The sequence below is a fragment of the Podarcis cretensis genome (genome assembly GCF_951804945.1).
Source record: "Podarcis cretensis genome assembly, chromosome: 8".
Classification (NCBI taxonomy): Eukaryota; Metazoa; Chordata; class Lepidosauria; order Squamata; family Lacertidae; genus Podarcis; species Podarcis cretensis.
Genome location: NC_137177.1, coordinates 71,637,387 through 71,651,013, shown reverse-complemented (window position 1 = coordinate 71,651,013; position 13,627 = coordinate 71,637,387).

Genomic DNA, 13,627 nt, shown 5'->3' with positions numbered 1-13,627 from the left:
AATTTTCTTATAATTCCTGTCCCAAACCACTGTTTCCACTTAGCTGAGTTTGTGTCTGGTTTTCACACTTGACTGGGAGTGGCGGGGTAGGGGGAGAGTTAATTTCAAATGACTTAAGAGGGGTTCATTTTCTAGGTCGGGAAAAAATGGTGGGTGGCTGAAGGGTCAAGTTGCTGACTTCTTCCCATCTTGAAAACATTCCCATTGACCTGAGCCTGATGAGAGCGCTGTGGCCTGAAAGAGGATTAAATCATGCTGTAAGCCACCCAGAGTGGCTGGGATAAATAATAAAATTATATTATTATTATTATTATTATTATTATTATTATTATTATTATTAACTACAGAAAGTGAAAGGTTGTCTACAGCTAACGCTGCATTCGTGTGGCAGTTTATTCCATTTTCCTAACATCTCCCCAACTGTTAAGTTCCACGTTATATTTGCACTTTCACGCGATGCAGCAGCTGGTTCTGAACTATAGCAGAATATAGTTCAAGTTTTGGCAATCATTTCTGTATTCTTAGCAAATGGATCTGGAAGCAGACAGTGTGGAAATGAGCAGACCCATTCAAATAAATGATGTAGGTTACTTTCAGTGGGTCTACTGTATGGAGACAACTCAGAGGAACGACAGCAACATTAGGCATGCAACTTACCAGAATTTCCTACATGATCTGCCATGGTCAGGTAATTGTGATGAGGTGCTTCTCCCACATGGCTTGAGATTCTTGTATTCACAATATCTCCAAAACTGTATCAGAAACAGAATGAGAGAGGGAGAGGGAGAGGAAGAGAATACAGCTCTCCAGAACCCTGGTTAAATATTAAAGCATGCTACAAGGTATTTCTTTTGTCACTGCGCAGACCATGAATTTTTTAAAAGGAGGAGGCACCCAGGTGGTATGACCATTGTCACACAGAGGAAAGAGAGCTATCGCCCTTCGATGGAAGCAGAAGTGGTGTATCCTAGGGGTGGACTTCTGGGTTATCTGCCAGGGCTACCTGCAAGTGGTAGGCATGGCCAGAAGCAAAAGTGGACAGGGCTAGGCATGTGAATTTTACATGTACAGCAATTCATGTGTGCTCATCCCTCTCTGTCCTCCATCTGGGCAAGAAAGAAACACAATCAGAGATCAAGGACCAAATAAGCTATTCCAATCTATTTCTGCACATGACTGTGACACCGTCCTCTTTCATCATAGCAGTATCTGGCACCTGACCACTCAAACCACCTCAGGATTTTTTTAAGGACATCTTTGGATTTCACCACACCAAGCCTTCCTCTCGGGACACTGAGCAGTCAGAAAGTAGAAATGGAACTTTCCTAATCTTTCCCTACCCAGCATGGTGTAGTGGTTAAGAGCAGTAGACACATAATCTAGGGAACTGGGTTCGCTTCCCTGCTCCTCCACATGCAGCTGCTGGGTGACCTTGGGCCAGTCACACTTCTCTGAAGTCTCTCAGCCTCACTCACCTCACAGAGTGTTTGTTGTGGGAGAGGAAGGGAAAGGAGATTGTTAGCTGCTTTGAGACTCCTTAGGGTAGTGATAAAGTGGGATATCAAATCCAAACTACTCTTCTCCTCCTCCTCCTCCTCCTCCTCCTCCTCCTCCTCCTCCTTCTTCTTCTTCTTCTTCTTCTTCTTCTTCTTCTTCTTCTTCTTCCCATTAAATACATAAAGAACATAAGAACATCCCTGCTGAATCAGACCACTACTCATCTAGTCTAGCATCCTGTGCTCAAAGTGGTCAACCAGCTGCCCCAAGGCCAGCTTTGCATGTGTTCTAACATGAATTTGTTTCAACACATTCTCTGTGGATTTAAATATATATTTTATTTACAATAAAACCAAGTGCATTTTCACATAAAATACAGATCTTTGTATGCATTTCCCCATAGAATTTGAAATAAATAATAATAATAATAAATTGTCCAGTAGCACCTTAGAGACCAACTAAGTTTGTTCTGGGTATAATCTTTCATGTGCATGCACACTACTGAACATTTATTATTATTATTATTATTATTATTATTATTATTATTATTATTATTATTTTGACTGCCTCAGACCAACACGGCTACCTACCTGGACCTTAGAATTTGGTGTGACTTTGCCTCTTTGTATATGGTCTTGTGCATTTTTCTCTACAATGGCATATTTTTGTATGTGTCTTACTATATAGAGAAGGGGTGCTGGTGGCGCTGTGGGTTAAACCACAGAGCCTAGGACTTGCATATCAGAAGGTCGGCGGTTCGAATCCCCGCAACGGGATAAGCTCCCGTTGCTCGGTCCCAGCTCCTGCCAACCTAGCAGTTTGAAAGCTCGTCAAAGTGCAAGTAGACAAATAGGTACCACTCCGGCGGGAAGGTAAACAGCGTTTCTGTGCGCTGCTCTGGTTCGCCAGAAGCGGCTTAGTCATGCTAGCCACATGACCCGGAAGCTGTACACCGGCTCCCTCAGCCAATAAAGCGAGATGAGCGCCGCAACCCTAGAGTTGGTCACGACTGGACCTAATGGTCCCTTTACCTACTATATAGAGATGCCCACCACTGCAGGTAGATGACAGTCCAAGCAAAGGGAAGGTCAGTAGGTTCAAGAAGGCAAGTCACGTATGATCAGCACCTTGGAGAGGGACTTGGATGCAGGTTTCAGGACCTCTTTTTGTGTTCCTGATGCTGAGCCAGAACATGTAAGTTGTTTCAGCAGTGACTTGGTGAAACTGGCAAATCTTTGCAGGCTATGGTAGATATCAACTGAACTAGCCCCCACCCCTCTGAATACCACATCTGACCAATTCTTCTGCAGCCAGTGACTTCTTTCAGCCCCTTTCATATGGCTGTTTCTTCTGGGCTCTCTTGAGCCTCCAAGGGAATCTGTGGACCAGTCATTGGAGTCTGGTAGCAGAGATGCTTCTTCAGGGTTCAAGGAAGGAGATGCAGTTCCAGTGACCATGACTCCATATGGGATGAACCAGGAAGTGGGTTCATCTCTACTTCGGGACTGCCATTGTCAGAGGACTCTACCTTCAAGGATTCTTGGTCTGGAGCAATTATGGCATCCCTCCTGCACCCTCAAATACACACATTTTTGTATGCTTTCACCCTGCTAAAATAGGCAAAATTGTGCACATCTCCCCCATAAAAAATACTCACTTTTTGTATGCATTTTAAAAACAAAACTGCATCAAAAATATTGGGGAGGTACAGAGTCTAAATGGTCATTGGGTTCCAACCCATGCATTATTCTGAGAGCTGAAAATCAGGCCAATTCACTTAAAAATGCTTCCTGGATGAAACTGTCCTCCATCCTGTAGCCTTTATAGCTCTTAACAAAAGATATCGGGGGGAAATGTATGGAGGACAGATTTATTAACTACTATTACTTTTGAACTAAATAGAACCTGCATGTACTGCAGCAGTATAGCTCTAAATATGAGACACTAAGGGGAATGAACAGGGATGGGCAATCATCAACATCTATTGATACCAAGCTCCCAAAGGTATATGCTTGACTGTCATTAGAAGCAATATTCTGGAAAGAGGGAAAACTTTCTAATCAAACAGTGCTGGCACTTAAGTCAGCCTTTCCACAACCTGGGTTCATCCAGCTGTTTTGGACTACAATTCCCATCAGCCCCTGCCTGGATAGCCATGCTGGTTGGGGCTCATGGAGGTTGTAGTCCAAAGCAGCTAGAAGGAACCAAGTTTAGAAAGACTGGCTTAAGTCAGTGGTGGCCAAACATGGCCCTCCAGCTGTTTTGGGACTACAACTCTCATCATCCCTAGCTAACAGGACCAGTGGTCAGGGATGCTGGGAAATGTAGTCCCAAAACAGCTACAGGGCTGAATATGGCCACCACTGACTTAAGTTTTTCACTTCATTTTACTTAAAGCTAAATGTCAGCTCGTCTGAATTTGGAAGAAAACCGTTGGAGAAAATGTCTTTTTTTGTGAAATAGGGGGCACAAACATGAGTGTGAAAAAACAAGTTTTCCATTTCTTAATACTTAGGAGTGCTTAGGAGGGAAAAACACCCTCCATTCCCTTCTGACTTCATTAATCTAATTCTTGCTCATATATCAAAGTGTAGCGCATTTCCTTGTAAAAATGATTAAGCTGCTAATTAAGCTGTTTATAACTTGTTTCCCTGGTTGCTAATGATAATTAACATGCAAATTAGCTGAGGGAAGAGAGGCGCAGGGGTCCTCAGTTCATTACGAAGTTAATTACTGTTTGCATACTTAAACATTACAGTTATAAATGGTGGCATTTAATGTACTGGGCAAGCTGATAATTATGCCAGCGACATTTTGAAAAGTCATTTTCGCTCTGTGTTTCTCTTCCCCCCCCCACCCCAACCCCAACCCCAGGTGATTAATGTCTTTATGCTTGGCTGATAAACTTAGTTCAAAAACCAATATAAGTTGGGTACGCTAGTGTAACCAAATAACTTACCGTTTAACAATAATATGCTGCTTTCTCTGTTCTTGATTTAAAAGTAGGGAGGAGAGGAACTTGCAGAGAAAATTGGCAGCCCAATTGCAGTAACAAGCAGGTGAGACCTGAAACAAAATGCTGCAATCTATCCTTCCTCATACCAGGAATGCTCCATTTCATGGTTCCTGCTCTCCATGTCCTCATCCAGGACACTCCATTCTACAATCTCCATTTTCCACCCCACCCCCCAAAAAAACCATGGCACCCAGTATTCTATGGCTACTATGCATGCTTAGCCAGCCATCATTAGGCTTTGTGAGGTATAGGTTATTAAATATATATATATAGGTGTTTCTGAAAATTGGCAGAATTTCTTCAGGCATGCTGATGTCACTCTCTCCTTCCTCAAGGCCCTCATTTTGCTCCAATACTTTTGGCACACACCACATGAGTTCATTGTTAAAGAGAAAGTGTGCTGGTCCCGGGGGCTAACCGAGAGGCGAGGTCAGAGTCCAGTCCGAGGTCGAGGGTGCTGTATTGAAGCCGTCTGTCAAAGCTGAAGCTGGATCCAAGGCAGGGAGTCAGGTGGGTTCAGGAGATCCGGCAGGGCAGGGTGCAGGCAGGAACTGGCTACCAGCAATGTTGCTCCTACAACTTGGGACTGGGGCTGGCTGGCTTTCATCTGCCCCAAGGCACAGGCCGGCCCCGATCCTCAGGTGACTCGCCTCTCCTGGCCTGGAGGCAAGCACTCCTCCTGCGGGAACTTGGTTCCCTCTGCCTCTCTGCCCTGAGCCTCTGCAGCTCAGGAGAGGCTGGAGGGTTATCAGACCCAGAGGTAACCTCAGCCTCCCCTGACGGGGCTGAGAGTGGAGCACCTGCAGGCAATGGGTCCTCCGTTACCTCAGGAACCAGAGCAGACTCAGCTGGTGCCTGCATCTGAGGATCCAGCACAGGTGAGGACCCTTCAGGCTCAAGCCCCAGCCCCGGCTCAGCTGGTTCTGGAGGCAGGGAATCCTGTGCAGGCTGGGATTCCTCAGGTTCAGCCTCCGAGTCTGAATCCCAGGCCATCACAGAAAGGGGTAGAAGTTCAATCCAGCACCTCTGGTGCATATAAGAACCACCTGGCTGATTGAGACAAATGATTAATCCATTCCAGCATTCAGTCTGCAACATTGGCTAAGTCACCAACCTTTCTGGGCCCATCACCACATATGGATCTTTGAGTGAATGCCATGGGTGCCAGCCACCCCTGCTCTGGTCATGTCCAGTAATCTGAACCTTGAGAAGGTCATGGAGCTGGAGGATGAAGTGCGGAAGAGTATTACTCTTCCAAGTTCCTCCTCTAGCTCAGCTCTCACTTTCCACCTTGTGACCAGTGTGGGTGGGTTTCAGAGACTTTATTGCCACCAGGAAAAGACCCCAAGGGCACCACTACACTCACAGGCATGGAATTGATGACGCCAATACCTCTAGAAGCATGATAAATCCAGACAGTTATTCCACAATGCTCAGTAATAAGAGGTGTATTGTTTCTGAATGTGGAGGCTCAGAACATTGGGCTGTATCCATTGCTACTCCTACTCAGACACTGGTGGACATAACTCATTTTGATCCATTGATTAAAATGTGTCTTCTCTGAGTAGGATTGAGCTGGAGACAACCTACTGTCTCCAACAGAGGGGGATGAACATAGCCATTGGAGCTCATAGTTATTCTTAGCTTTATCGTGTATGGTTTGACCAATCCTCTTTTAAAGCCATCCAAGTTGGGTCCAACCCCATCTGTGAACTATTATCATAGACATCTTATAAACTGCCCCAATACTATGAAATGTTTGGAAAGCCAGAACCCCACCAAATTCATATCTGTAACAGCTGAGCTTGTTTTATTCTCCCCTTCCCACAAAGAAAATCCACATTAACTTGATAGTTTTATATTTTTTTGTAGGATGCTTAGAGGTTTTGCTATAATCAAGAGGCATATAAATTGTGTTAAATACATAAATATGTTATCTACTGTAATAAGAATTGAGCATCCACGTTCAGAGGTGGGGAACCAGATGCTGGAGACAAAGAACCAGGAGATCATAGTCTCCTTCATCATGTACTCCTTAAGAACATCTTGTTCTTCTATGCTGGAAAAGGTGTTGCTGTTCTTCAATGCCTGTCAGCCCTAGTCAGCATGGTCAATAGTCAGGGAGGATGGAAGCTGTAGTCCAGCAACAGGTCCCTCAGCCTTGCTTTAAGGAAACAATCCCAGACACTTGGTGGCATCACTATCCCAGTGTATGACTGCAAGCCAAGTTATCTCCCTCCCTCACCCACCCACCCACCCACCCAGAATCAGAAAATAGTCTGGTTTATTATAGAACCCAGCCAAATTTGGTAGTCCTTTCATCCCTCAAGCCCTGTGGAAGCTGGTCCATGCAGGTAAATGGGTAATGAGCATGTCAGCTTCCACTTTCCCTCTCTCAGTACTCATAGAATCATAGAGGGTCCTCCAGTCCAACCTCATGCAGTGCAGGAATCTCAGCTAAAGCATCCATGACAGAAATCCACCCAACCTCTGCTGAACCTCATCTGCCTGCCTTCTTCCTTACCCCCACTCTAAAGGGGAGCAGAATTGGCTGTGAAGATTCCTCCTCCTTCATTTTTGTGCTGCCCTTGTAGAGCTCAGCAAGGAAGAAGAGGGGGACAAAACTTAGTTGGAACAACTTTGTCATTGGCTCTGGCTCCACCTGCTGTTGGGTTCCCTGCCTTCTGCCCTACCAACCCCAAAGGGCATCACCCCCTGATTTCACGTTCACCCACCCCATTACACCCTCCTGCTTTCCTTTCACTCCTTTTTTACCTGGCTGGGCTAGTGGCTGTGGTGGCAGCATTTGAGGCAGGTGCTTATAAGCCCCTCTCCTGAAGAGCTGATAGCAAGCTGCGGTAGGTGAGATTTATATCCAGAAAACAACACAGGGAGAAATGGCTCACACACTCCTTTCCCTTACCTTCTTTTTGCAGTGGATATTGGATCCCCTTGCACCCAGGAGTTCTGCAATCAGATCTCTTGCATCACAAGTGGCTCACTTGCTGAAAATCCATGGAGTTGCGATTCCTGCATTGCCGGGGGTTGGACTAGATGACCCTCGGGATCCTTTCTAACTCTGCAAGTCTATGTCTCCATGATTCAGTGATTTTCTGCAGAAGGGAGACTCTTCTAGGGCACACATCTGGTTCAGAGGGGATTTTTATTGAGACTATGGCAAGGGTGGTTTTGGAAGGGTTAACCTCCCCTTCTCTGTTCACTGTGGATCTGATCTGATTGAGAATCCACCCACCCATAATACATATATATTTAAAAACAAAGATAATGACTTGCATACAATGCTAGTCTGACTCAGAGTAGATCCATTGAAATTAATGGACATCACTAACTTGGGTTCATTGATTCCAATGGATCTATGCTAAGTAGGGTTTAGCTGGATAGAATGCAACCTGATTTTCCCAATCTGAAGTTCAGCTTTCCACTTTACACATCAGTTCATGGTTGTTGTTTCTTTTAAGTCGTCATGAAAATTCACTATCAATTTAGTGAAAATTTAGTGAAATTTATATGTAATCTTGCCTAACAGAATGCATTGGAAGTTTTCAAACAGAGGTTGGGTGGCCATCTGTCAGGGACTCTAGCTGAGGTTCCTGCACTAGGTGACCTTTGGAAGTTCATTCCAGCTCCACAGTTCCATGATTCCATGATTCTATGTTTGTATGTTATTTTCAATAATATATGCATTTGTCTTCAAATTTCAAAGGGTGGCTGTGTTTCGCTTTGCACGTTGTTTCAGAAAGTGAACTGAATCAAGTTTCTCCACCATGCTTACTTCTGACCATTGGCCTTTGGGAGAAACACTGCTTTTTTAGCTGGGCAAACTCTAGATGCAAAATCACCCCCCCCCATGTCATTTCAAGAAAAGCCATTAGAGGGTGCCAGCATTCTGTATGTAGTTCTTAAAAGTTCCAAACAAACATAGGAAGCCTGTTTGAGCTGGAAAAAGCAGAATTAATGAGAGGAAAGTGTGATGGAGGGGATCTTGGCTACTTTTTCTGCAACCAGAAATCTGCATTGAATGGGTGGCTTAGAGCAAGAAGAAAAAATCTAAGGGGCTCCTTGGACCGGTCTCAAAAAGAACTGTTTGAAGCAAAGCATATCCATCCTTTTCTAAAATGTCACTTCAGCCTCAGGGTCTCCACTCACCTTTGCACCTATTCACCTGTTTTAGGCTAGTTTATAGGGAAGAAAACAAAAAATAGTTTAAGAACTACAACAGCAATCAAATTCATCAACCTTGTTATTGAAATATTCATTCGTATTTATGGTTCTGATCATTTCTCCCTTATTATTATTATTTCATAAAATGTATACACTGCTTGATTGTGGGGGGGAAAGCCCTCAAAGCAATTTACAAAAAAAGGTAAAACAATAAAATGATTGGCAAAAACAATTAAGAACAATAATCTAAAGTGTTCAAAAAATTAAACCAACATAAAGACTCCTATTTACATAGGCTGAGAACTTGTCTCCTGTATGCTTGGTGGTGGGATCGTGAGGACTCTAAGGTTTGCTTAAGTGTTAAACAACTTTAGAAAAAAGCTAGGATGGGAATAGCTTAAAGAGATCAGTGGGGCACAAAATACTGGGTTTTGATGGGCTGAGGGGAATGCAGGGGACCCTGTAGCCCAGTATCATCTCTGACCAAACTTGGGTCTCTGGTGTTGTGTTAGAAGACTTCAGTATCCACATGGAGGCTGCCTCTGTGCTGGCACTGGAACTTTCCTTCCTTCCTTCCTTCCTTCCTTCCTTCCTTCCTTCCTTCTTCGCATTTTTCATGGCCACCATGACAACCATGGGGCTGTCTCAGACAGTCATCAGTCCAATGCATCGGGAAAGGGTACACCCTTGATGTAGCCTTAAACCAAGCAATATGAGGAATGGACAATTTGCTCCTGTAAGGCTGGTGGGCCCATATGGAAGGACCACACCAGAGGGTGATAGGGTTCCTGAATGGTAGGTGGGATTTTCCAGTGGAGAATCCTGTCAAAGTCCTGGTTTCGCTATGGAATGACAATATGAAAGGGGTTGTTGAAACAATTGCTCCCAAATGTCCTCTTTGGCCCAAGTGGGTCCTTGGTATTCTGGGAAGCTTTGGTCTACATAGCAAGCCAGATGAAGACTAGACCAAAAGTGGTGCAAGTTCTGCTCAGACGTCTGGTTAGTGCACCTAATCATGCCTTCCATGTGGCAGTGCAGGCTACAAAGAAGGCCCATTCCACAGCTTGCATTGCCTCCTCTAGTAGCTGGCCAGCTGTGTTATTTCAGACAGTTCGGAAGTTACTGACTCCAACTGAAGGGGAGGAACTTGCTGCAACCACCCACCCACACATTTTGAGGATAAAGTCACTTGACTTTGGAGTGACCTTGACTCTTCAGTTATTGTAGTTCCAGGTGATGTATCCAATGCCAGAGTTGGTGGTGTGTTGTGGGATCAATTTCAGCTGATGTAGTCAGCTGATGTGGACAAGGTGCTTGCTGCTATACAGTGACTATATGCCCTCTTGACCCTTGTCCCCCCTGTCTTATTAAATCTAGTAGAGTGGGGTTTGATTGGTTGGGTCTAACATGTGGTTAATGCTGCCTGCTACCTTGAGAGAGGCAGTAGTGTGGCTTCTCCCCAAGAAACTAACTCTGGACCCTTTGCGCTGGAAAAAAGCTATTGACTAGCTGCAAAGGTCAAGGGTTGAGCTAGCAATGTCATCCCAAATGCCTTCTCCAGGGGTTAATTTGTTTACTTAATCTACTATTTCACAATGACCTTGAAGACTAGCAACTCAGCGGCCTGTAGTTTAGCATAATGGGAACGAGAATCAACAGGCCTCAAGTTTAAATACCTCCTTCTCTCTTCTCCTCTTCCTCCCTCCACAAAACTATGTAGAGGAGCTTTCTAGCATGCTCTTCCTACTGTAATCCTAACCACACTTTGTTGTTACATTCAAACTGAAAACTGATTAAAGTATGGTTTATTAAAACAAGCCAAGATGGAAGCTGTGCTTTCCAATGTGTCAAAAAGAGCTTAAACTAGCCATGGTTTCTGATTTGGAAATAACAACAAACTGTGGTTAGTTTAAACTAGGAAGTGGAAGCTTTCATTGTGGGTCTGCCAGGCAAAGGCAGAAGGGAGTGTTGAATTCACATCCCACTAAACTGAAGATAGGGAACCCATGGCCCCTTAGATGTTCTTGAAATCCTGCTCCCACCAACCCTAGTCAGCACAAACAATGGCTGGGGATGGTGGTGGGTGTAATTCAGCAACACCCAGAGGCCCACATGAAAGTACATGAAAACAAGCCAATGTGTGAATTGCTGACTGAACAGTATGCATTTAAGGGGAGATGAATATTGCATTTGTGGTCTTACATTTGGCTCCTTCACCACAGAGCTGAATCAAACACATATCAGAAAAGAATTTTGACACCACACTGATAAAATTTAATGATTGTATTACACGTAAGGGCCTTTTCTGTGGTGGTTCCCCAGTTGTGGGATGCCCTGCCCATGAGGCGTGCCTGTCTCCATCATTCATAACTTTCAGGAGGGATTTGAAAACATTCCTGTTTACCCAGGCACTTGATGACTGGAGAATACCGTTTCTGACAATCCTGAGATCCTGGATGGACAAAGGGTTTTTTTTTTTTTTTTTTAACTGTAACAGTTTTTAGAATGCTTTAACTCTTTCAGATTGTTTTTTCTCAGCATTCATTTTTAAATTATGTATCTGGTTGCTGCCCTGGGCTCCTTGGGAAGGAAGGGAAGGATAAAAATTCAAGTATTATTTTTATTTGTAGTAGTAGCAATTGTTGGGTAATATTTATTAGATTTTCTAGATATATGCTGTAATTATTTTACATGTTGATGTTCTGTCTATAATTTTATTATTATTATCTATTTTACTTATTTGTGTACCTAGGCATATTGTCTGGAAATATAGATTGTTGCTTAGTTGTGTTACTTAAAAATGCAGAATCTATTGTTGTGGCAATGATTACCATCATCAGCTGCAACGGTATCAACTGTGAAATTTGCACTGTGTTTTCTAAATACTGATTTTTGTTGGGGTGTATATATTCCAACACATAGAATTAAATCAAAGCCATCACTTGACATTGAAGCTATCATGTGATGAAGGAGTGCGTGAACCAGCTTCAGGTCTATGAGGAACACTTTTGCACTTGTTTGGCTAAGCCGGCAAGCAGGGCTCTAGAAGTGGCAGCTTGTCTGCAGCTAAGCTCTACACAGAGGAGGCCCATTGAAATGATTGGCTCTGAGTTAGCCATGACCATCAATTCCAACGGGTCTACTCTGAGTAGGGCTAACTCTGGCCACAACCCACTGGAAGCTTTGAAACTGCTACAAATCTTCCATGGCTTGAACCTGCTCCCATGGCTCTTAGCCCAAGGCTAACCCATGCAGTGGCTTCCACATGTTACTGTACTACAACTCCCATCATCCTCTGACCATTGTCCATGCTGCTAGGACTGATGGGAGCTGCAGTCCAGAAACAACTGGAGGGCATTGTGTTGGTTATTCTTGCCTTAGCCTGTAAAATTAACGGTGCACTTGTTCAATGCAATACGACCAGTTTTCGTTTTAAACAAAAATACATCCATCACTTCCCATTTCAGTGGCTCCAAACGCTTTCTCACAGTCTCAGCCTACCCTCTAGTCCAGCATCCAATTTTAAATTGGGAGAACAGGAGAAAGCAGACTTCCTTTGCTCTATAGTCAGTAGATCTCTTATCAGCCTGGGTAATCTGAGACAGACTTGCTGAACATTGACTTTGTTACAGTACCTGGAGCAAGTTGCTATATGTTAATGTAAAGCCGTAGAAATTACAGCCCAGGATTTCAGCATCCTAATTTAAACTTCCTCTTCTTTCGGGCTGAACAGAAACCAGAAGCAGAAAGAAAGGGGAGGGGAGGGGAGGAACGGGTGGATTGTGATGGGGAAGGGAGAGAAGAGGGAGACCATTCAGTGCATCATTTCAAGAAACCCCTTGTCTGTATGAAGAAGGAAAAAGGATGGAAGACCTTGAAGCGTTAACAGAGGGCATTAGTATTTTCACTACAGATCTCAGCCATCTTAAGGGTACGGGTCCTCTGCACAATTGCCTGGGAGTAAACCCCATGGAGCAAAGCGATGCTTGCTTCAGAGTAAACACACAATAGGATTCTGCTCTAAGAAGTCCTTCTTTCTCCCCAGATTATTCTTGTGGGGCTTTTTAAAAAATAGAATCATAGAACTGTAGACTTGAAAGGATCATCTAGTCCAACCCCTGGAATTGTAGAAATCCCAGCTAAAGAATCCTAATGCGAGCATATGCAGAGTGTAAGAAATGCTAAACTGCACTTTCAACCCTCTCATCAGGCAACAGTTTGCAAGACTCTTGTGGCTGATGGCGAAAGTTAAACCTCTATAAAATTGCCATAGGCCAGGAACTGCTCATCTTCTAACATTGTGTATGCTATCAAATGCCAACAGTGCTCTATATTGGACAAACAGGCCAAACCCTATGCCAAAGGATAAATGGACATAAATCTGACATCAGGAATCACAAGACAAACCAGTAATAGAACACTTCAGTCTCCCAGGACATTCTATACAAGATCTCAAAGTAGCTGTCTTATTACAAAAGCATTTCAGAAATAGATTGGAAAGAGAAGTTGCTGAATTGCAACTTATTATTAAACTTAAAACCATGAAGAGACCTGGTCCGAATAGAGACATTGGATTCTTATCTCATTATACATGATAAAGCTATTTTTAGCCATCTCACCCCTTGCTTTTTTCTGTAAGACCAATGGTAGTTGTTAACAGTCGTTAACAGGTTTACCACACCTATCAGCCAATCACCCATTCCCACATAGCTGTCAACTTTCCCATTTTCTTAAGGGAAATTCCCTTATTCCAAATAGGATTCCTCACAAGAAAAGGGAAAAGTTGACAGCTATGGATTCCCACCACCCTTCTGAGTAATACCCCTCCCCACCCTCTCACTATATATAAAGGTCTGGTGACTTCCAGTGTATCTGAAGAAGTGTTCATACACACGAAAGCTCATACCGATAACAAACTTAGCTGGTCTCTAA